At 39.6% G+C, this 24,465-nt stretch overlaps 3 long non-coding RNA genes across 3 annotated transcripts; 1 reads left to right on the forward strand and 2 right to left on the reverse strand.

The window, feature by feature from the left end:
- Positions 1–4,232: 4,232 nt before the first annotated feature.
- Positions 4,233–6,357, reverse strand: LOC311441081. Its single transcript, XR_014695786.1, has 3 exons — positions 6,208–6,357; positions 5,619–5,705; positions 4,233–5,472 (listed from the first exon to the last, which is right to left on the reverse strand). It is a non-coding gene; the product is annotated as an uncharacterized lncRNA (long non-coding RNA).
- Positions 6,358–6,624: 267 nt separating this feature from the next.
- LOC311441085 lies at positions 6,625–9,531 on the forward strand. The gene is made up of 4 exons (XR_014695791.1): positions 6,625–6,857; positions 6,942–7,120; positions 7,603–8,537; positions 8,650–9,531. It is a non-coding gene; the product is annotated as an uncharacterized lncRNA (long non-coding RNA).
- An 8,280-nt stretch (positions 9,532–17,811) lies between these two features.
- On the reverse strand, positions 17,812–22,470 carry LOC311441754. Its single transcript, XR_014696197.1, has 5 exons — positions 21,920–22,470; positions 19,215–19,497; positions 19,021–19,124; positions 18,234–18,344; positions 17,812–17,916 (listed from the first exon to the last, which is right to left on the reverse strand). It is a non-coding gene; the product is annotated as an uncharacterized lncRNA (long non-coding RNA).
- Positions 22,471–24,465: the final 1,995 nt, after the last annotated feature.

The raw sequence follows: 24,465 nt of genomic DNA on the forward strand, positions 1-24,465 counted from the left end.
CCACAAGCCTTGATCGGGTTCTCACTGTATGGTTCAGAGATGAGAGTTAATCAGGAAACTCCTGCAGCAGTGCCTCCTTTCTAAAATGCAACATTTCATCATGAAATAGAAGAGCACGCCACAGTCCTAGAATACCCTGTGCCAATGTTCTAACATTGCTGCAGGAATTGGTTGCTCTTCTTAAGCTTTTCAAGGAGGTTTAAACACCATCTAGCAATGGAGTTACGGCTTTCCAATTACAGAAGATTTCACAATTGCTCTTGAAGTTCAAGCACACTGGAAATACTTAGAATTGGCCCTACACAGATATAAATTGGTCTCAGCTTTGAGATGGGCTCCACATTACAGATCAGCCTGCAGAACCAGGATTTACTTAGTACTAAAAAAAGTGTTCCCTTGCTTTCAAGACCTCAACAGGTAACTGAGACACTGGGAACCGTGTCAGAGGCTACCCACACTTGCAGCACTCAAGGCAAGAACAGCTCAGACACCCTGAGTACCCACACAAGTGCTGCTAAGGCACCTCATCCCACCTGCAGTGTTATTACTGGCCATCCACATTTCTCCCTACTTCTCTCCCTTGCCCAGAAAAGTCACCTGAATACAATCCAAGCATTGGCAGGGTCTCCCCCAGGCTGTGCAGATGCCCAGCAGCCAAGGCAGTCCTTGAGCCATAAAGCAGGTTCTGCCCACCTCTAACTGCACGTTTCCCCCAGCCATGCCCTGAACTGTCTCTGCTTTATGCATGATGCAGTGGAAGAGCTCACAGCACCCCCAGGAAGAGTGACTGATGATCCCATTCTGACCCTCTCCCCCCCCCCCCCCCCCCCCAACAGCCAGCACTGGATCCTATCTCACAGGTATCACAAGAGAAAGACTTGGTCCCTCTCCAGTCCACAGCACTCATTAACACTACCTTGAGGAGGGACAGCTGGGGCCACAGCAGTTTTTGTGGGACACTGAAGTGCTCCCCTAGAGGAAAAAACAAGACTGCTCTGTAGTCTGCATGGCCATGATACATTAAGCTACCAAATAGAGGATCTAGCTCTTCTCTTCACAAATTAGAATTACTCCTACTGGATGGACTACAATAATTTCAGAGAAATAAATACCTATTTTAAGGGGAATTTGACAATTAAGATGTGTTGGGCTAGTGTGATTTAACAGGTTTTTCAGTGTGATCTAATGAATTCTGAAATACAGTCTCAGGTTTTGCTGTAGAGACAGCTCAACCTCAGCAGATCCCAAGATAAAAATCTTTTAGGGGCATTATGTACTTAGCTGACACAAATAACATTTTAATTACAGTTAATAAGAGTCAGATTTTGTTTTGAATTCCATGATGTCAAACCTGGCATGCTCCTTTAAGGAGTCTGTACAGAGAGCACAATAGATTTTTCTGTAACTCATCTAGACTTTTTTTGCTCATGTCAGTTTGACCTTGAAGAGAACATGATGTCCTTCGAGATTCTTATTTTAAAGAAAGTCACACTCAAGGCCAACAACTCTTTCACTAAAGAGACCTCTATCTTTAGCTGGAGAAATCTGTTGCTTTAACATGGATTAGAGACAGCATTCCTTGTGCTCCCAGTTTGCAATATAACACACATACGTCTGAGCTCTGACTTCAGAAGTAGCACCACCACTAATCCCCACGCTAGAAGTTTTTGTATGAATGTTGGGAATCTGATGAGATAGGCTGTTAAACACAGCAAGGGGATGCAAATCTGAACAAGCTGATTTAAGGTCTGGTCTTTTAATTAGAAAGAAACAAGTCTCAAGTTACTACAGTTTGAATAGTCCAATTGATTTCAGTAAGCATTTTTATGTATTATCCATTATTAAACTATCTGCAAATTGGGGCCATTACACTAACAATCAATTGTAGCTGCTGTCAGTTAATTCATTACATTTGCCCACATGTAACATCTGTTGTTTTTATTGATATCATAAGCTGTCCTTCAGATTTCATTATCCTGCAGCAGTTCAGCAGATAGCCATGAATACTGCTGTAACCTGACTAGGACTTCACTAAATACTTCAGTGGAATTAAGGAAACGAGGCTGATAACAACAGATATTTTCCTACCGTTACTGTTCCGCAGAACTATGAGCAATGTAAAGAAGGAGTTCAGAAAATCCACAGGACCAAATTTATCTATGTATTATGGTATTCAAATGCACATCAATACTTTTGTTTACTTGATCCAGAAAGCAAATACATAAAATTCAACCTCAGTAGGGATATTTATCTAAGATAGGAAGCTGCTAATTTGTGTTTGAGTTATAGCATTTTTTAAAGAGATATTCAGTCATAGCTTGAATACTCTACGTGTTGAAGAAACTACCACATGTCTAGGGAAGTTGCTCCAGTCATAACTATCTTTGCTAATAAGAGACTCCCTTGTTTCTAGTCTGAATTTACATAGCTTCACTTTTTGTTATTGGATTTGTGCCTTTTCCTGCTGAATGTAAGAGCTATTTTTCCCCTGCTATACTTGTAGACTACTGTCAGTTCTTAACCTTCACCCAGAGAAATTAATAGACCAAGTGGAAATTTATCAAGGCACGGCATTTCCATGTTCCCTAAAATTGTGGGTTTCTGCCATTTTTTTTTGTATTTTGATGTATGCTTTGTGGAATTTCACACCAAAAGGGACAACGTCAATTCTACACCCCCAAGGACATTTCCTGACCTATCAATGTTCGTGCTCAGTGAACAAATCCCCATAAACTTGTCCTCACACATTAGAACTAATTACTTAGATATAGTAGCTTTATAACAGCAAAGTAATTAGAAAATTTAAAAACAATTAAAGCACATAGATATCTTGGTATGTAATTCTCACTGACAGGATGAAAAATAACATCATAGATTTAAAAGCATGCAGCTTTAATAGCTATGGCTTTACTACAGCCTTCATCTACTGTGAAGCTTGATTTTTACCCCCCTAGGATCGATATAATTCATAGATTATTTCACAAGCCCATACAGAAAAGTTTGTATTTTTTCTTCATTGGGATTCAATAATGCTTCCACCACTTTAATGTTGGACATGACCAAAGTCAGGATTCAGTTCTATCAAACAAGGATTTCTTATAACTACCCTTTACTTAAAAGAAGCTAGACCAAGTTCAAGTATTTTTAGAATGTCTGATTTTATCAAAACTTCATATTTGGGTGTGTCATTTTTAGCTTTAGGCTGCATTTCAGTTCCCAGAACCCTAAAAAAAAAAAAAAAAAAAAAAAAAAAATCTCCCTAACAACAAAACCACAAACTTTTGACATTTTTTACCCATACTTAAAAAGTCAGTTTTGACAGGAATGATGTTTTCCAGTAAGGTCCGCATTGTTGGAAAATAAATGCGGACAAGTATTTAGTTCTACTTGGTGCTCTTTAGAAATGGCAGTATAACCCCCTGAACTTATGAAAACTTATTCACGGGAAACGATCACTCCAAACAGGACCTATTAACCCACTCCTTAGCTTGAGCAAGTTTCTATGTCAAGGTGTCTCCCAAGAAACTGCAAAAAGCAATCACTTCTCAGCTCCCCACGTGTACCCTGCTTTTTTATTTCTTCTCTGATTCTCTGGACATCTCACTAATTTCTCCTGAGCTGTGTACATACACGCACACGTGAACTCATACATATGTATCTACTCTGGCTGACTGACTTTTTCTTTTAAAAGAAAGTTTATTTGACCAGTGCACACATTCTCTTCCTATGCCAAATCAATTACTACACTGGGCTACAGCATGTTGGGCTCAGTGGCTTCTCCCGAAGTTAGTTGCATATGGATATCACTGCACCTCACAGACACAGGTGATGCTAGTTTCACACAAGTAGAGAGCAATTCAACCCAAGATCTATAAAATAATCATGACAACATTTGGGCATGTTATTGCCTACTTTACAGTCTTAACATAAAAACATTCAAGATTTGTGGCACTTAAGTTGGTTGCTTTATTGATACAGAAAATACCAGGGAAAATGAGGGTAGGGGATTTCTGTTCCTTTATGACAGAAACAGAACAAGATCAAGATCCAGGGCAGCTAAGTTCAAGACTGTCATTAAAGATCTGGTAAGTTAATTACCAGTATTAACAATTAGAAGCCAAGCACAATGTGAGGATATATTTAACGAAACCCATGCCTCAGGCACTAGAGATGACAAGGCACATGACATTAAATATCTTCATATTTAATGCATTGCACAATTATTGCAGGAGATTTTGGCCTTCTGCTAAGGAGTGTCTGTGTACAGGGGACTGGGAAACACACGGCAAAAAGGCCTGCTCTAGCTGCTGTGGCAGGTGCCTCTACCTCTCTGAAACAGTTCCAGCAGTGACATCTAGGTGAAAGAATACAGGATCAGTACAAAGGGAATTAAACTCAGTCTTCTTCGCCTCTCACAGCTTTCTCTGCTCCAGGAGAACAGACAACCAGAGTTACTGTGGAGGTCAGCATGGAAATAGCTGTGCTTAATTAATTCAACATGAAGTTTAAAACTAGATTCAAAAATTACATGAAGCAGTGATATTGAAGAAAAATTGTTACTTATAATTCAAAAGACTTGTAGGGAAATCATAAGAATCTGTACAATCTTAAAACATTAAGTTTTTGTATAAAGCAAGAAACAGAAGCAAAAATAATTTTGACATAAGAAAATATTTCAAGTTTCTGTAAAATTTCTTTTGAACAAGAAAGTTTGCCTCATTAACATGTACTGTGAGAAGCTACATGGAAGCAGCTAGGTGTGTCCAGTCATACAGTAAACCGCATAAAATGATCAAGCCACTCTTAGGATTTATTCACAGGGTAAATATCTATGGCTTTAGCTCACAAAGTAACACTTCCTGCAGATGCAACACGGAAACCACCAAAAGTCTGACTCATTACTACAAGTTATAAATCACAGATTAAATCTTGATGAAAGTAGCCATGGAAGAGCCCACAGTTTTGAGATCACTGGTGTGGTATAAACAGCTCTAGCATTAATAATCTTATTTGATAGGGTTAAAGTGAATTACAACTTTTCTGAATTACCCTGTTAGACTCACAGGGTTAAATAATGAAGGTTCAATTAGAGATCTTACTTTTCAGAGCTTATTCCTGTTAACAGGACAAGCTTAAAATTTTAAAGCTGCTCTTATTTTTGAAGGACTATCAGAATACTTCACAGAAGAAGTGTTTTTCCCCCACTGTTTTTTTTTATTGCGTTCAAGCACATGACTTTCATGAATTTTCTATCCATGATAGATATTGTTGAAAGGACACACCAGAACTAAAAGCATTGTTTCAAAGTCCTTTGCATTATGAATCAATTATGGAAGGGTCTAGACCAACATAAGATAGAGGTACAATTTGTCTGAAAGCTGCAAGAAAAATTAAAAATAGTGTCACTCTAAGAAGTTCAGGCAATAGTGATGAAAACCATTTTCCTTCTAGAGTTCATATGCCACTGATATTCTGAGAAGAAAAAAAAAGACATCAAAAGGATGATCACACATTGCTCCCAATGAGCACTAAATACAAGCACGTTTATATATAATATTGGCTTTTTAGATAGCAATCTTAAGTGCCTGAAGGTAGCCACATAAAAGGACTTGACTTACCTTCACCCAGTTTCCAGGTACTTCATTGCAAGTCTCCCTTGCTCTGGAAAAAACGGCTTGCTTTTCAGTCCACATCCACTGCCTTCCCTAAAGGGGAAAGGAGAGTTGTGTTAGCAACGCAGCCACAGCTTCCAGAGCCTGCAAGTGGGCCACTGAGCTTGCTATGGAGCTAGCCCACCTTTGTCCCACACCATCCTGTCTCCCATCAGGGGGTCTGTCTACAGGAGAAAGGACCCCACGTTTTCCATCAAAACACCAGCTCCTTGGGAACAACTGATAAAACAGCCACACACACAAACATGCCCTTTCAGACATCTCTCATTTGTTCAGTGCCATAGGTGGGTCATCTGAAAGCTTAGATTTTTATCCTAATTCTTTGGTATTAGTGCTAATACCAAATAGTTTTATAGCTCGAATAGTTTTTCGCTTGGTCCCTAGGCTTTTTTCGAGCCAGGACATCCTTGGAAGACCCCAGCATTAAACAAGCACTTAGCTCAGCTCCCAGGGGACTTTTAAATTACCACAAACAATAGAAACACCTCGGTAGCACCACAAAGTAACGCTGCTCCCCTTCCCCAGGCCCCTTCACCTCCAAGGCACCCAGAGGCTGCACTTCACAGAGCCAAACCCAGCTTCGCACTGCCCACAGCTTTCCTGCCCCACACGTGCCAGCAGGAAGGTGAAGATCCTAGAACAGCTGAGCCTCATGGCCCAAAACGATAGCAGCTCCAAAAGAGGCCCAGGTGCTCAGGCTGGCACATTTATCACACCTGGGGCTGGTTGATCTGGCAATTGTGGGTGCACTTGGATGTTGCACATGAAGTAAAACTTTTCACCCCATCCCAAACAAAGCTCTCTTTGACATCAATACATCCAGATATACCTGAGAAAATCTGTTTTATCTGGCAGAGCATTTTACAGGTGCATATACTGTAATTCAATAGGATTGCATGACTCACTCAGTAATTAGCAAGAAGCCTTTTAACAGGCACAAACAAGATCCCAGGAAACTAATACCTTCCAGGAAACTTCTTTCTCACCTTCTAAGAGTCATACACCAGGGTGAGGAGCAGCTGGCCAGGCTGCCCATCAGCAGAGACAGCTGGCAAGTGCTGCTACAAGGTTTCGGCAGAGCCAAATTCAAGACATTAGCAATAAAAATGAATTTCAATGTATTCGGCTGTTCAGAAACAAACATAAGGGAAAAACAGAACAGGCAACAACAATGGATCTATTCTTGTTAAGTATGCTTTGGTTTTGATATTCATGTATTCCTATGCAGAAGTTAACAGTATACGTATTGCCACGACTTTTTGTTTCTAGGAGGTGTTGATTGAACTATGCAGACCTTTAAGAGGAAGATGTTGGAGTCACCACTCCTGTAACAACTTTATCATTTAGCTACAGTATAGTCAGGCAAGGAATCAACTAAGGGACCTGCTGTGAACGTGCCCAGTGTCAAAAGGAAGAAAATGTGTGTAAGAAGTGCACAAGCAGCTAAGGTAAACATTGTGTTAGCAAACCTCTTGGTATTGCCTTTATTTGAATTTCAATTTCTGTTCCCCTACAGGGTCATTGCTATAGGCAAAACAAAGGGAGAAATAAGCCCTGGACTTGTTCAGGTGAAGAGAAACTCACACCCCCTTGACTTGTTCCACCTCAGGTTTGTGATGAAGTAATGCAGACTAGTTTAGCTTCTAGTTTAGCTTCTGCTACCCAATGAAGTCTCAGTTCTATCTGATAGTCAAGTCAGCATTTGCAGGGAGAGGTACCAGCCTTCATTACCACTGGAAAATAAAAATAAATAAATAAAATAATAATAATAACAAAATAGCTGAGTAGTTTGCAGGCACTCAGTCTCTCAGCCCAGGGCAGACTATGCAGAAAAGAAGCCAATTTCAGACCTGAAGACAAGCTGAGTGCCTGAAAGCCTGTCTTTTTCCAAGAATATCAATCTAATAAAAACTATTACTTCTTCCCACAGATCCTGCTGCCCTCTTAGACTATCATGGTTTCAGAAATGATCTAACAAGCATCTGGGAGCCACTGCTGGCAGGGGCAGCCGAGTTCCAGCAGTGTTGTCTGTGCCAGGCCATCCCTCTCATTTGCCAGCCAGAAATAAAAAGATGTGCTCCCTGTAAGAGGACTTTGAAGGGAGGGTGGCCATCATGTTCACCACAATTAGAGAGAAGACTTGTAAAAAGTATACTATGGGATTATAAAAGAACAACCTTGCTACTTTTTATGTCTCTAGTTCAAAGCTGCCAAGCCTCTCTTTCTCTGCTGGAGTAAGGCTGATTTAGACCACAAGATACAGATTGTTACAGATAAATTGCCAACTTCAGGCCAAAGTAGGAACAAAATACAGTTTTTAAAGAGGCAGGTAGAGCTCACAGAGAAATGCATCAACCCTTCCCATTCATCTCTGACCTTTTACAGAATATGAAAACTCAGTCAATTAAAGAAAACCAAAACTAAAAAGCCAAACCAAAAACCCCAAACCAACTCCAAACTTTTTTTTCTTTAACTAAACACTACAGCTGGATTTACTAAAATTATAGTCAAGACCACTGGAAAATTGCTAGGGTGATAAAACAGCTTGTATCATAACCACCACTTTCATTCTGCTGTGTGGTTTGAGAACTCATCTGGTTTACTCTTGGCATTTTTCTTGTCTGAAAATATGTTGCTACATGATCCTTAGTGGTTAAAACTATGGCTGAGTCATTCTAGTCTGCCACAGTCAACTTATCCTTCAGAAAGCTTGCTCCCACCACAGTGTTTGGAGAGCGATTGGACATGCTTTAGCTCCTGCAGAGCATCCCACAGAAGGAGACTGTATATCCACAGCTTGCAAGCATACAGGAAGTTTTTTGGAAGGCACTAGCCAAGAAAATGAAAGAAAAGTGCCTAAACAAAGTAAGAGCAAATGCAAAGCTAATTTCTGTAGTTGTTAGCCTCTATCAAATCTTGGCCAGAGAGTATTTTAGAAAACAGACTGCTTCCTGCACATCTCATCTTCCACTTGTAGGCTGTCACTGAGAGATGAGGATCTCTCTACAGCAGATTATCTGTTTGACTGATTAGCCAGATGGGAAGAAAAAAGGGATGCAAGAAGACCAGGACTGGGAGAAATGAGAGACTGAGACAAGGTCGACTGAGAGCATGCAGTGGGATGGAGAGAAGTGAGCCTGCCAAATAAGCTCACTAGAACAAGATCACTTTCCATTGTCCTCCACTTCTGCTTGCCAATACTGCATGGGTATCCCATGCTGGTCTGCAAACCCAGCAGACCATTATTCCCCTGGCTTCTGTCATCACATGCTATAAATATACACGCTTTGAACACTAAAGATGTGGCAAGTATCCCCTTGGAGACTTGCTGGGTTTCCATTGCATGTGCCACCCATGAAATAAGACCCTGATTCTTTCTCATGAATAGCAATTTCTCCCTCCATGGCAATAAAAACTTTAGAAGTCTCTGAATGTGTTGAACTTTCATATTTTATCCCAAAACTCAGCATCCATCTCATTTACTATTTGGCACCACTTGGTTTATCATGGGAAAAGATACCAAATTGTTGGTGAGATTAGTCAGGCAAAAGGAAAGAGCCACATCAAAAAGCAAATATTTAAAGCAATCCTATGAAAAACTGTTCTTGGGCTTTCATTCCTTGAGTAATAACAGATCTTACTGGAAGTATAAATTCAGATATATAATCTTAAATGATCAGAGAAGTAATTCAACAGACTGTGTTTTCAGACAGTTCAAAGACACCATAATAAACTTTTTTACTGCAGCCCCCAAAGATTGCACAGCAGAAAGGTGTATTCTGTACTGTGCAAGACCTACCCTAAGTCTATTTCATTCCACTTGGGCATCTTGTTTCATCTTGTTTTCACTGGTTTTAAATGACTTCCTACCTGTCTGTGGGCAGTGAAAGACAGCTAGGTACAGCCTGTGTAAAAGAGCTAGCCAGCTTTCTCTAATTGTTCTCCCTGCATAGCTAGATCTCACAGTAAGCACAGGTAGACTTTTCGTGGTTGAGTAAAGTTGCTGGAAGCTGGTGGAAGTAGGCTCTCTCCAGGAGACTCCGGGCAGTTAACACGCACACAGCAGCAGTGAAGGAAAGAATCCCATGACCCTCTGCAGAAGCAGTGAAGCAACATAATGGCCAGGGTTTAAAACACAATGTAAACACAGCAGCTTTCTCTGGACCAAAACAGTGCAGGATTTCATAAAATGAAGCAATTTTTTTATTATTATTAATTATTTTTTTTTACCCCATGACTTTTGCTTGAGCTATACAAGAGAAAACATAACCATGAAGACCTGGCCCAGAATACTGGCAATGCCTTAAACATCTCTGAACGAAGCCCAGGCTTTATCAACATAAGTCGATGTATCCTCTGACAGAATAAAAAGTGAAAAAAGCAAAAACTATCACATGTAAACTGTTACCAAAAATTAACCACAAGTATCTTCTTTTCCAATTACAGCCAGAAATTGTGGCTATGTTGGACATTCTGTGGCAAACTTCAGCAAATGCTGCAGTTATAGTGGCAGATACCATATGCAATACTGCCAATTCTGAAAGATAGCAATTCTGAAAGATGGTTCCTGAATACATGTTTTAACACCACCTTCCTGAAATGCACAGGTGATTGCAACAATGCTGTCTGAATTTTCTCAGGTCCATGATGCAAGGGTAGAACAATAACAAAGTTAGGGAGTGCGAGGTGTGAGGGGATGTCTTCACTGCCAGACAACTGACGTTGCCTCTGTCGCCCTCAGGCTTTTCACAAAATTTTGAAAAGTTTCAGACTATTCAACATGAAATAAGAAAAATCCAGATTTAAAATATATATATATTAAATAGAAGTGTTTTCTAGATAGATGTTTATGTTGTCAGAGGTGAGCCCATAATGTGATTGCAATACTAAATATAATATTTAGATTGTAACACTATGTTGATCATGACAATAATCAGCACACATAAAGTTAGACAAAACCCTATTTTCCCTAATTTGAGTGCACAATACAGTGGTGAAATCCCTGTAACGCTGCATTTTTAGTTAGTGCCTTTTTAAATTTGAGAAGTACTCTGTGAATGTAAAATGATTAAAACTAAAGTTGCCAGTATCTTACATATTACGCATTTAGAGATGTTTAGACTTGTTTAGCTTAATGCTAGGTCCCCAACTTTCCTTCCCCTCCAGTAACTCTCAGAACTCTTATTTATTATTAACAGCACAAACAAGAATGGAAGTTTATAATAGGAAAAGAAAAAAAAAAAAAAAAGAAAAAAAAAAGGAACCTTAATAGAAGAAAAAGGTAGCAAAAGAAGAAACATTCACTTAGTCCCTAAGGAACTGAATAATATATATAACGTTGATTTGTCAGGGAAAAACCTATTGACTTTTTTGTTCACGTTGAGCTTCAGACGGTAAATAAACTTGTGAAAATCAGATTTGTAGGTAGGCAACAAAACAATCCACCTGCCATAGCCTTAGTTTCTATCTCAAACAAAGGAAAAAGTCTACTAAAAAGATGTAAGAACTAAGGTGTTGATTATTTTCCTGATATGATGCCAGAATAATATTGGTATGTAACTAACCTCTAGAGCTCAGAAATTTGCAAAATGGGGTCAATTAGTACTAATACAATGGAAATTAAACTGTGGAAGGCATCCAAGGCAGAGCTTAGTTGCTTTAGCTTGCTTTGGCTATACTCATAGTTTATCCATAGTCTTTACTCAGCTTCTATCAAATTTAACTGCAATCAAATCTACCCTGAATTTTAATTTACAGGAAAATGAATAATCCAGAAGCTGAAGCCAACAGGTATGATGATACTGTTTCCCAGAAAGAGACTGGTTTTGTAGTTCCACTATTGTAGAACACATATAACAAAACTGCAAAAAGAAGAGTAAATGAAGGCATTTATTCACCACATTTACATGAACATATATCACAACCGTATTTATATATACCAAATTGGATCAGCTAAGAACTCTTTAGCCTTTGAATAAAGTTATTCTGCTACTGATGAATCGTTGCACTCCAGCCATCCATAAGCTGAAAAACAAAGTACAGCATGGAAGTGAAACAGGTGTTTGACTGCCTGGAAACATTTCCAGGTCAGGGAACCTTTCCCTGCCCTACTAAGGCAATTTTTGACCATTTTTGGACGTCTGGTGTCAAGGTATTGCTGCTGTTTCAACAACTAAGTAAAATTCTGTTTGTCAGGCCACCTATTGCTAAAGATCATGAAATTAAAACTAGGAAGTGTTCCCTATTTTCCATTAGCCACAACATTTTTTTTTAAAAAAGGAATTTAACTTGCACATCTCATTTTCACCACTCTCATTTGATTCAGCTCAACTGGTATTTTATTATTATTATTATTCCTGGTTATATCCCAATTTAATGGGCTTTAGACTTATAGTGGTCCAGAAGAAACAAACTGAAGAAGCAAACTCTCCTGTGACCCTTCAAGTACTTTGCATGGTCATGCTTGAATAAAACCAAAACAATTTAAAATTAAGTTTTACACTCTGTAAACATACAAACACAGTCCCAGTGACAGCACGACTTGTGTTTTCCTTTGTTGGTCAGAAGTGAACTTCAGTAGTAAACAGTGGAGTGCCAAATTTCCATGTCTGAATACTGAAGACTTAGACTTGTTATTAGTATGGGATAGAGAAAGGTAGACCTAAGGCAAATTAAGCTAAGCTTTTTTCACTTAGGCCCAGATCCAGAGCTCTCTATTAGCTCTTAACTCACATTTGTTTCAATCTCCCTCAGAGAATTAGGCAGCTACATATGAGGTCTGCTTTTAAATAACCTTGTGAACCTGGGACTTAATTTACAAAGTGCTTAATGGAGGTTAAGGGTAATTTATTTATGAATATTCTCCTGTGCTTCCATTCCAGAAACCGGGGCTGGCATTAAGTTAACTACTGGAAATTGCTTTGACAAAATATGGATTCATGATCTAGTGCTGAACTAGCAACAGTCAGTGCTTGCAAGAAGAGGTTTTGAGCACATTTTGACTAGCAAAAAAAACTTTATACTTAGCAGAAGTTGGATTTTTATATTGAAATCTCTGAAAATGACTTAGAAACTTTTTTCTTTTTTTTAATCAAGAAAATATGCTACAAAGGTTGACTGATTATAAGCTCATACTACACAAGACTGAAATAAGTGACAACTGGACATAAAACAAATCCAATCAATTCCTAATAAATCCTTTATTCTAACTTACCCAAATTCGTGTTTGCTTCTGACAAACTTGTTGGAAGAGCCAAGATCTCCTAGAATATGCATGATTAAATCTTGGAGTGAGGTTTGTTCCCTCAGCCATTCCCTTCTTAGAGGTTCTGCTCCCTAAGATGAGAGGCTCCTTAGTCAGACCTAACTCAAGTTTTTCAATACTCAACCTAACATTGTAACTGCTTGTTACTTCCAAAGGCAGGATGGGATTTCCACATGCCAGCTGATCCCATGCATGCCTTTGGCATGTAGCAGGTGTGCACACGGCCAGCTTGCCTCCTGCCTCCTCATTGCTTAAAATAAAATCAAAGCAGCAATTGCCAAAACAAGGTATGTGCAACAGTGACAGCAAAACCACCAAAACTTGTTGTAATCCATGCTTATTTACAAATGGTCTTTCAACAGATAACAGCTTTCACTCATGAAGCCTGGGATGATCTGGAGTGACAGAACCACAAACACAAGCAAAGCTCACACTCTAGTTAACTTTCCCAGGAAGCCTGGAGTCACACTGCAGCACATCAGAGCAGTTCAGATTCACGCTTTTGTTTTCTTCAAAGTATTTTTTCCATGCCCACATTCACTGTGTGTTTAATTCATTTTAAAGCACTATATTCCTCTTGAAAAAGAACAAAACTCAAGAAAGACCTATCCACTTTAAGACACACAAAATTGATTACTAGTTTAAAAATCATTACATGGTTACACATTTTTCTTAAAGAGCTTCTTCACTGAGCAATATTTATCATGTAACTGAAGTGGTTTTTGGTGTTGATATATAACAATTGGCATGAAAACACTGTTCTAATGAATGATCCTCATGGTTTCTGTAAAACCCAATGACCCTAAGAAAAGGGAATAATAGATTATTTTTGTATTGACTTTTTTTTTTTTTGAAGCTGTTAAACTTTTGTCTTTTTTCTTAGTATACACACTTCAGCTCATGCAGCTTGCCTCAGTTTATGTTCATACATGTTCTGGCATTTGCTGTTGCATAAAAACAGAAGATATATTTGTATTGATTAAATTCCACAGTGGTAACATATTTATTTTGACTGATTCTGACTGATTCTTGAATTACATGTAGGTCAGAGTAATGTAATACCGTATTGCTAGTTTCTATATTAGATGCTAAAAATCCATTATAAGATACTGAAAGTTATTATGCAATGGTGAATGAAGGTTCTTCATCTTTTTCTTAACTAATCAGCCTTGAAAAAGCAGATTTTTTGCATTAAAAAACACAAACTAAGGCATGGCTTTTTTCTTTGGTGAAATTTAGCATCTAAAGATTCTGCTCATGGTCACACAGAGGGTAAATGAAAGGAAAGGGTAAAATTAAAATATGGCATGGTTCTCAAAGATTTGGACTTGAGCTTTTCCAATGAAGAACAGCTTTTGGGACCAGAAATATAGTTGGCTCCTACTGGTAATTAGAGCAAAGTCCTGGAACTAACTAGTTTCGTATAAAAACTTTCAAAAGGTTAAATGTGAAAAGGTATAGAAAGCAAGCGACACAGCAATCTGGGGTTACTGGTTTTGGAACTTACCTTATATTTAACAATGAGGGCTGCTATGACTTTACAGCTCAGGATGACTCTCAAGGAAGTGAAATCACCTCTGGTGCTTCCCTTTAATGAAAAGAGTTGCTAGTTATTTGTAGTTCCAGCAAAAGAAGTAATTCAAGCCTTATTCCTCCATATTCTTCTATATCTTTGAAACAGAATGGAGCTCAAAATAGTTCACCTGCCTATTTGCAGTAGTATCTATCTAGGGAGGTCAAGGCAAGATTAGCATCTCATCAGTACCGCTTGCTGACCCAAGATACTAAATTAACTTCCCAACATGCCGGTTAGTTCAATGAACACTAGGACAGTAGATTAGAAGGATAACATGAAAAATGAATTGCTTTGCTGACTATAAAACTGGAGATAGTGTACTACTTATTTTCTACTTCCTGAAATAGTCTTCAATGGAAGTTTTCACAAGAGACATTGATTGCTCAGACTTAATTCAAGGTGAAGTTTTCCAATTTCTACAAGAATACTTGGAAATCTTTCCCAATAAATATATAAGCATGATTTATAGAAATTTGCTTCATGCAAATTTGATGGTTCAGAGAAAATTGATACAAAATACACTAATATAGCTGCTAGGCAGCAGCCCCAGCCTAACTACCACTCAACAACATAAAATAAAAGATATAAATGAGCACAAAGGAATAAAAGATATAAATGAGCACAATACCCAGTCTTCATGAAATTAGAGAGATCTGTGTTCCTACTGCAATCTGTTTTGAAGCATCAGGCCAAGTGTTGCTAATGAGAGACTGAGTTACTAGCACATACTTCCCATTACTCAAGCACAGCCTGTCCAGTAACCAGGCATGGACAAAGTGATAACCAACTATACAGAAGAACCGTTGTTGTTGCATATTTGATGCAAAATATCTCAGAAAGAATGACAAATCACATGTTTTGGCAGATTTAAATAAAAGCTTTCCAGGTGCTGAAAGAAGTAGAATGTCATCTGGTTGTATCTTTGTGACTAATGGAATTGGACAATGTGTTCTTGTAAATATTGTATTGTGATTTGTCAGCAAGTATAAAGGAAGCAGAAGAGTTCTGATTTCAAGCAACAGAGAATTCAAGGAAGCCCAAGCTTAAATGTCTTGCTGGTAATACTTGAAATTACTCAACCTGAAGTAATTTTAAATTTAGCAGATGGAACTCTCTAATGACAAAACTCAACATGATTAATCTTTGATTTAAATACTATTCTACTCTAAAGTGCTCAAAAAAGCTGAAACAAATATTGTAACCATAGCTAATTTCAAAACAAATGAGAACATTGCAACACAGGATTCAAACCAAAACATGGAAGCTGAATATTAAACAAGGTCTAGGAGAAAAAACAGTCATATAATTTAAAGTGTCATTCTAAAAAAATTAATGGACATGAAAAGCAATTTTAAGTAGTCTAGTTAGAAAAGGTAAACAAACAGGTTCTCATGTAATCAAACCCACTGAGTTCTACCTGAAGTGTCAAATTGTGTAACTGTAGAGGTAAGATGAAAGCTAGTTCAGAACCATGACCTAGACTCACCTCAAAGAAGAGATGAAATAATTAATATTTATTTGAAGACCTCAGTTACTTTGGTGCATCATAAGCATCAGATTATTATAATCTCTCACTAGAAGTATCTACAAACAAAAAGATTGCCAACAGCACTATTTTTTTTCTCAGTCAACCCAGTCAGAAGTGAACATGGTTACTTTTTTCTGATGGAAAATTATACTATTTTAGGAAATTCTGCTAAAAAAATACTGCTCAGGAAACTGACAGGCGATCACCAAAAAATATCATTTAAAATCGATGAGGCTTGCAGGCTTGAATAACTATGTACCTGCCAAGCAGGAGCGCGGGCAGACAAATACATATATGACAATTTCTGAATTTATCAACCAAAGGCTGATCTACTCCCACTTGTGACCCAAGAACTAGTTTGTCAATAGGAACGTACTGTGTAAATATCAGTTCAAGGGAATCATCAATGTCATTAATCCCAGAATAGGGAACAAGTCAACAAGAGCAAAAAGCACCAAGGCCCTTATACCACAATAGTTTGCGAAGAGAACAAATACATACATCACGGAATTGCACTGATATTATTGCCTTGTCATCCAGGGAGAGCCTTCTAGTATTAAGACGGTGCATGCTTGTTTTAATCATCCGTGGCATTCAGGCTATGCCATTTCATTTTTTACTTTGCCAGAAGGAATACTGGTGTCACTGTCTAGTTCTCCTCTTCTGACATATCTTGGAAGGCATCTTTCAGTATGATGAAAATTAAAATGCTGTTATCAGTAGGAAATGGGATTGAATCCAACAGATTTGTGTCATGCCCCTTCCCTGCCCCCCAAGAAGGAAGTTTGTATAGGAAAAAAGTAGGTGCTACATAAAGAGAAACATGATAGGAAAAAAAAAAAAAAAAAGAGATAATCCAGAGAAAGAGATAAGCAGTGAAAAAAAAATCTGAACTGGCTGACAAAAGGAATCTTAGTAGACAGCTCTCAGAATTTAACACAATACAATTTGTGTGGCTCAGCTGGAGATTTCAGGATGAAGGAGGCTGCCTATGAGGCTTGTAATATCTTTGATCTTAGGGCAAGCCCACTGAGATGGCAGCATTCACCCCCACCAGGCACAACGCTTCTTCTCATGGCATGGCACTCCTTCCACAATAGCTATGTTGGACAAATATCCAGCGAACGTTTCAGAATTGACTGGAAGGTGTCATCCATTCCTGCAGAAAAAGTGACAAAGGTTTGAATGTTTTCCCCCTTGCTCTGGAGGGAGGTAAAAACTCAGAATTGGGGCGGTTGCTCTGAAGAAAGGGGATTCTAAAAAGCATTATTTTGGGAGAGTCACAAGAAATTTTCTCTTCATGGTGTCTACTGAAAAAAATCCTGGCACTTTGACAGGAACAGTCTAGGCTGATAAAGAAGCAGAGCACCCAGGTATATTTTTTCCCTCCCTTGACTGGTTGCTGAAGGGGCAGGGAGGCAGGGTACTCAGCATCTTCATCTCACAGAAAGATATTCAGAAGGAAAGATCTCAATATCATTTGATTTCACCAAAAAGGGCATTTTATTTAAGAGACCCAAGGGATTTTACCATCCAATAAAACCAAATTCACTTTTTTTTTTTTTTTTATGTTGTTAGGAACAGGTTATTAGCTCTTGAGAAATCATTACATTGCCTTTCTATTTAGATCCCCCCCCCCCTTTTTTTTTTAATTATTATTTTTTAAATACTGTTTCCAAAGGAATAACTTAAGAATAAGCTTCCTTTCCAACTCTTGGAGTTACTGTTCTTTCCCATCTCTACTGCTCCTCCCAACACCCCAGTATTTCATATGCCTGTCTGGAGCCACAGGGGTCTTTGAGAAGTCCTCAGCCTCAGAAGGTGAAATGCTGCCTGTCTTAACACACAGGTATGCCTAGACCATCCGTTGTATTTCCTGGAAAAGGTTCAAGCCACCAGCTGGGAGATTCAGGTTACCAAGCATAAATGGTCAGTAAAATTTCCAGCCTCAGACATGACACAAGAACTGGGAAGGTCGAAGTAACTAAAGATTAAATGGAACCTCCACTCCTCAGAGATACACATGGAACAATAAGCAGTAAAACCACAGAACCTCCTTGTGCCCCCTCAGCATCATGCAGTGAATCAAGCTCAAGGCCCTTTTAACTTTAGTAGCTGTATTTTTGCTCCATGTTACCAAATTGATCCCTTAATCTCCACGTGCCAAGTGAACTCCGTTCTCACACATCTCACCTCCTTCCAAAGCCCTGCTGCAGCCTCAGGGGCTGCCCGTGCTCTGTCAAGGCTCCCAGGTACTTACTGCAGTGATTCATTCAGGAACTCTATGTTCATAACCATTAATACCTAAAACAAACTTTGTATCAGTTTCAGGTTGGGACATTACTTCTTCATTCTTTCTTAAGACTTATTTCAGGGATTTTTAACAACTATTGAAAGTATTCCTTAGAATATCCAGGACACAAACAAATCAATGTCACTCCTCTAGATAGATGTGCTCAAAGAATGAGTCAAAAATATTCATTACTTACAGACAATGAATTATCAGTCTCTGAGCAAGGAACATCAAATGCAAAATATCTTAAATAATACAGTTGTATTTCCCTTATTCTGCAATGTAGCCAGTACTATATAATAAACAGCACTTCACACTTCGTATCATTTGAAAATTCACCTGTCCTGGCTTTACCAAAAAGTCAAAGTAGAATAAATACCAGCAATTTTATGTGAATTAAATTTGGCTGAATAACAAAAAAAACAACAACACACATATCAAATGTTGTAACAACTCCACCTAGTTTACTGTATGTTTTACTAGGAAACTATGGTCTTCCTGTGCGAAACACCTCCAGAAAGACTACTCTAAACCAGGAAGCCTTGAAAAAATGCAAATGAATTCATGTATTTCTTCCTACTCTCCATGTAGACACAAAATCTTCATTCAAACCCTCCCATTTTCAGCTGAACTCACAGCCTCTCAAATAATTAGTACAAATTCTTGCCATAGTTAGCTCACTCCGACCTTAGGGAAGTATTGCTCTAGAAAATCAGAAAGCAGTGTGCCCGCTGGCCTTAGGGATATAATCAGATAGATCCGATTCCTTCTCATTCTGAGGTCAGGAGCATCTAAGAATAGACACAAATAAGAAAGTTATTCAGCATAAGCTTTCAGAGACAAAGCTACTTCAATTGAAAGCTTCTTTACTGTTCACTCACCTGCCTCAAAAGGCTGGGAGCCCGTGTTCCTCCTGCAGGTGATACCTCACTCTAAGCTGTTTACACCTTCGGCACCTCCTGATCCTGGGTGCAGCCTGCTACAGGCTCCCTTCGTTACGGCAGCTCTCATCACTGGGCAATCAGGAACACAGGATGCTGGGCCTTGCCTCAGCAGCACCATGCATTTGGAGTGACACCACAGACCAGGGCTCCTGTGAACACCAGCTGTTACCCCAGCCAGCAAGGGGTGGGGGAGTAGCAAGTGGAGTTGAGGACGTCTTTCCTGGGAGGCAATAGGAGCAGAAAAGCACTAATGAAAATCAAGACTCGAAGGAAAATGAGTAAAAGCTATGAACAGATGGGAGGGTTTCCCTCCCTGGTGGTACAAATTCTTATTTTAAGAACAGCTTTTACATCTCTCATCCCTTACAGGACAGGTGCAGTGGGAACATCCTCTACTGCGACAGAAATGCTTTGCTTGGAAACCACTTCTGGATGTCTGGAGCTAAGACATGGTGTCACCTGGTTAATAAGCTGCTTCATGGGTTTGTGATCCTCTGTCAGCCTTGTACACAACTCCTTGCACACTTCTATTTACCACTCCTGTAGCAATCAAGCAGAAGCACTGAAATCTTTGTGGTTTTCTGTTCTTGGAAAGGAAGATGAACAAAGCAAGCACAATCCTGCCTTGTAAGTATTGCAGCAGAGACACCTGATGAGTGAAAGTTCTGATGAGGTACTGACAGCTAGAAACTCAGACCTATAATCATCCTCGGGGTACTTAATAGGCTTAACTAATAATGCCTTTAAATATCAGCTTCATACAAGCCATTAGTTGAGTCATAGATCTCTGTTTAAATGAGTACCTGGGAAATCTGAACAACTCTTGCATGACATTTTTGAAAGCTGAAACGTGCCTTGTGGAGGGAGCTTCATTCCCTGGTGTAAGAGTCACTGCAGACAGTACCAACCCAGCCTCCTGAAATTAAACACTACAGCTCATACATTTGATCAGGAAGGATCCAAAACAGTCACACGATAAGCAGGAGGTGACCGTAATTTGATTTGATGTTAGCAGCCCAGGGACATGAGTTGCTTCAGTAGATAACTGAAATGTGATGCCAAGTGGCTGTTGCTGGCTCTAGGATAATTTCCAACCTCCTCAACCTGCCTGAGAACAAGAGGCCTGAAGACGCCGCTCTGGAGCAGGTTTCTGCACAGCTCAGCGCTGCGCCTCTTCGTAACACCATGCCATGCATTTGTTAGCGCTTAGGGACAGAGATGCACCTCTGTTCTTACTCAACGAGCACTTGGGGTAAATAGACAGTGTCCAAATACAGAGTTTTCCAGTCTTAAGAACTGACTGAAAATGAGTAGAACACATGAAAGCAGGCAAGTGTATTTTCTTTTATTTTAGACTTAACCTTCCTTCAAACATCAATTGTACTTCTGGTATTTCAATATTTGTCTTGTCCTGAAGTTTCTTTATGGTATTCATTTCTGGAGATGTGTATATATATCTTTCATTTTAATTATAGTTTCAAGATACTTGTTAACCTATGATTAGCACAGTGTGAAGCTGAAGGGGAGCATCCATTGGGCCCAGAATAACCTTGTAATTTTCTCCCTATTCTCAGCTTTCTAAGCTCCGAGGCTCCAGATTGTTTGATTCCTGTTTGGATTTTTAGCCCATCATGAACGTGACACAGTTGCTAAGATACATATCAGTCTGCACCATGTTGATACAATATTATTTAAACACTTTAAAGGGCAGCCTAACAGTTCTCTATAAACACACATCTCCGCTGTAAACTGTTCTCAGCAGAAACAAGCAGCCTGACACCAAAATTAAATCCAGGGTATTTCAAAGATTACTGTGCAAGGCTTCACGAGCATCCTCCCACGACCACCACAGCACCTCGCAGACAACACGGGTGTGTTGCCACCCCTGCTCTAGACTCAGTGCACACACATCCCCTGGCACGATGCCTGCAGCTCCGCATCGAGCGAGATTCCTCTCCTGCTACCGCTGTCACAAATACGCAGTGAATTTGATTTGATGTTAGCAGCCCAGGGACACGAGTTGCTTCAGTTACCTGCCCAAAGTCAGCCCAACCAGAGCAGCTGGGGTTCCCGCCCACAGCCCTCACGTGCTGCCTTGCTGCACACCACCACACCACTCCTCGTGCGGCAGCCAGGGGCCCTGCTCAAGGCCAAAGACCTTGCTGCACCACGTGCTGGTGAAATTTAAATTGGAAGCTTAAAAAGCAAGGCAAGAGATTCACATGGCCAGCAGGAAAATACTAGGAAATAACACAGACCAGGCCTGGTGCACCTTCCTGTGTGACCACCCAGTTTCCCTCTGCATCTGACAGCGCCCCGCAAACCACCAATAAACCCCAGCAGCCAGCATGCCATGGGACAGCTCTGCAACAACACTGATTTTAGTAGCTGTTACAAAAAACAGCAACTCCCGTGACCATTTCCAACTTTCTGAAGCTAGTGAGGAATATTTTAATGGAAAAACATACAGACTTCAGAAGTACATAATGGGGACCCAAGATTCAAGGACGAGAATGTCTCATGGTGGCTGCCAACAGTCACCCCCTGCACCAAACTGAACAGAACACGTTTTCAAACCAAAAGCATATCCCAAAACAGTACACCGTTTTCAGTGTGGAAAAAAATATCTATTCACAGCATACCTTGGTGAGTCCAGCATACCATAAGCCTCAGAACTGTTTCACAAGTGACAGGCATCTATGTAGGCAACGCAGGTGCTCTGAGTACCTGGAATTACTCTCCCACTTACTCAATTAAGGGTTGTGTTTTTTTTTAATACACAAAGTGTACCAAGTTTCTTTGCATTGGCTTTAAATTACAACAGTATCTTAGGATGTTTTCCCAGTGTTATTTAACTGTATTATTTAAGATACTGGTAAATATTTATTGCCTCCCTGTAATTCTTGCTTCCTCCACTAGAGCACATCCAGTCTATTCATAAATATCTCCTTTTTTTTTTTTTTATCAAACTGCAATTTTTTCAGTGCTTTATTTTCTCTCTCCTGAATGCATAGAAAATGCTGCTTTAACTCCACTTCTGCCTGGTTTCACCTCTGCTTAGATGTTTCTGTTCAGCCCATGACACACTAAGCTGAAGATGCTGAGATGGCAGCAGCTAGGAGCTCAGCTAGCCAGCCAAGCCCACAGCCACCAGGCAGGACAGGGCTGCAGCAGAACTGGAGACCAGCCCCACTTCCATCCTCCTTAGGAAGGGAACAAGATCCTTGGGCTGAGTTTAAATGCAGCTCCTGGGCCCACAGCAGGTAAGGTGGGTGCTGGAGGCTCCAGGTGTTGCTGGTCAGGACCAAAAAGGAAAATGAGTGTCCATGCTGGCCTGACACCACACACAGAGCCAGGGGCATTGCAGTAGGACAGAAATGACAGCAAAGTGTCGCTGCCAGGTGAGATGCAAGGTCAGTTATTCAGGAGAGGACGGAAGGGTGGCCTACAGTTATAGTGCTTTTAAGTTAATACGCTCACTTGCCTGATTCCTTGATAGGCACTTGTGAGAATCCTCTAAAGAATGAAACCAACAAAATATTAAATATCTATAACATATAAGGAAATACTTTTTTATATATATTTTTCCTGAAAATATTTTCAACCTTCCTAACCCAGGGAAATTACAATGTATTGATTTATTTTGGATGCACTGTCTCATCTGCCCAAAAGTTCTCAACTGTTCTTCATAAGTCTCAGTGCTTGTTTCAGGGGCATTTTCTTAATAATCATGATCTCCACTGACACTATGCCCACAGACAGTTCTTCTGAAAGACCACACCATGGCCACTGACCTAGTGTTAATGTGTCACCAGGTCCACTCCAACCTTTTATGTTTTCTTTGCAGACCACACAACCATTTTAAAACTTATTTTTAAAGCCTGTTGCCAAAAGGAACTAGGTTTTTAGTCTTTCCGACTACCAGTTCGTAAACTTCATGAACAACACCAAAAAGTTGTTTTTGACTTGTTCAATTTTTTATATTAATGTAGAACAGCTACTTAATGTTAAAAATGCATTTCAAAATGTAAAAACATCCTGCTTTGGAAATAAAATCATAGGACACCCCAACATTCAAGAATTGATTCATATTTTTTTTAATCAAAAACAGAATTTTCTTATATTTTGGTATCAATACAAAAGGAAAACTAGACATTTTTTTGGCAAGAATTTTCTAGTCAACTGTACTTCCTGTTCTATGCACTTATCCTACTGGTATGTCCTCACATTTATAATATCTATACAAGTTTTTCTTGGCCACATGGTATTTCATTCTATTGTGAACATCGTCCCCCCTCCCCAGTGAAAATTGAAAGCAATCCAATTAATATCTTCTTTAAAGCCAAGGCTGAGTGATACAGTAAAATCAGACCACTAATGGCACGAATTATCCCACCTGGCAATCCTTCATTATTCTGCTCATCCTGCCAGCCTGGAGCAGATGCGTGCCTCCTTTCTGCACAGCCATCAGCACTCTGCAAGCCCGGCAGCACCTTCGAGCACAAGATGAGTGCTCAGGGCTTTCAGCAATGCAAGAGATGGCATCAGTGGCCAAACTATTGTCCATACATAGCTGCCTGCTGTAGGCACCTCTCTCCTTGTAAACTGACTGTCATTTCAAAAAAGTCACTTGCTTCAGGAAGGACGGCAGGAAAACTCTTTTGCCGCCACTTAGCTATGCAGGCGTTCTCTGCTTTCTTTTCCCTAAAGATGTCTCTTTGATTTGAAAATCACTACGTAAGCTAGGAGGTAGGAAGACATGGAATACTTTATTTTGTATGAAGTGCTAAATGACAGAAAACGTTACCATTTGTTGATGCTCACAAAGCATTTTTTTGTCATAGTAGGGTGTGGCAATTGCCAGGCCTCTTGTGTCGGAGACAGATGACCATGGAAAAGCCATTGGAGATGAAGCAGAGCACAGCGGAGGCACCTGGTCACAACAGAGATGACACCTGCTAGTACGAGGGCCTTGTTGCAGAGGGAGGGAGAACAGAAACTATTCTCTAGTCCTGCTCTGATCTCATGAACAAACCATGGAAATTCAGTAAATAAGAACCTTATGGAGAGTCAAGATGTTCCATTCTAGGATCCGTGTCATGCTATTACATATTTGTGGGTAAATATTTCCACTATTTTTTAAAGAAAATAAACCAAAGTACTGGTTTAAGATCCTGGTGCTTGGATG

This window comes from Aythya ferina, assembly GCF_964211825.1.
Source record: "Aythya ferina genome assembly, chromosome: 9".
Lineage (NCBI taxonomy): Eukaryota > Metazoa > Chordata > Aves > Anseriformes > Anatidae > Aythya > Aythya ferina.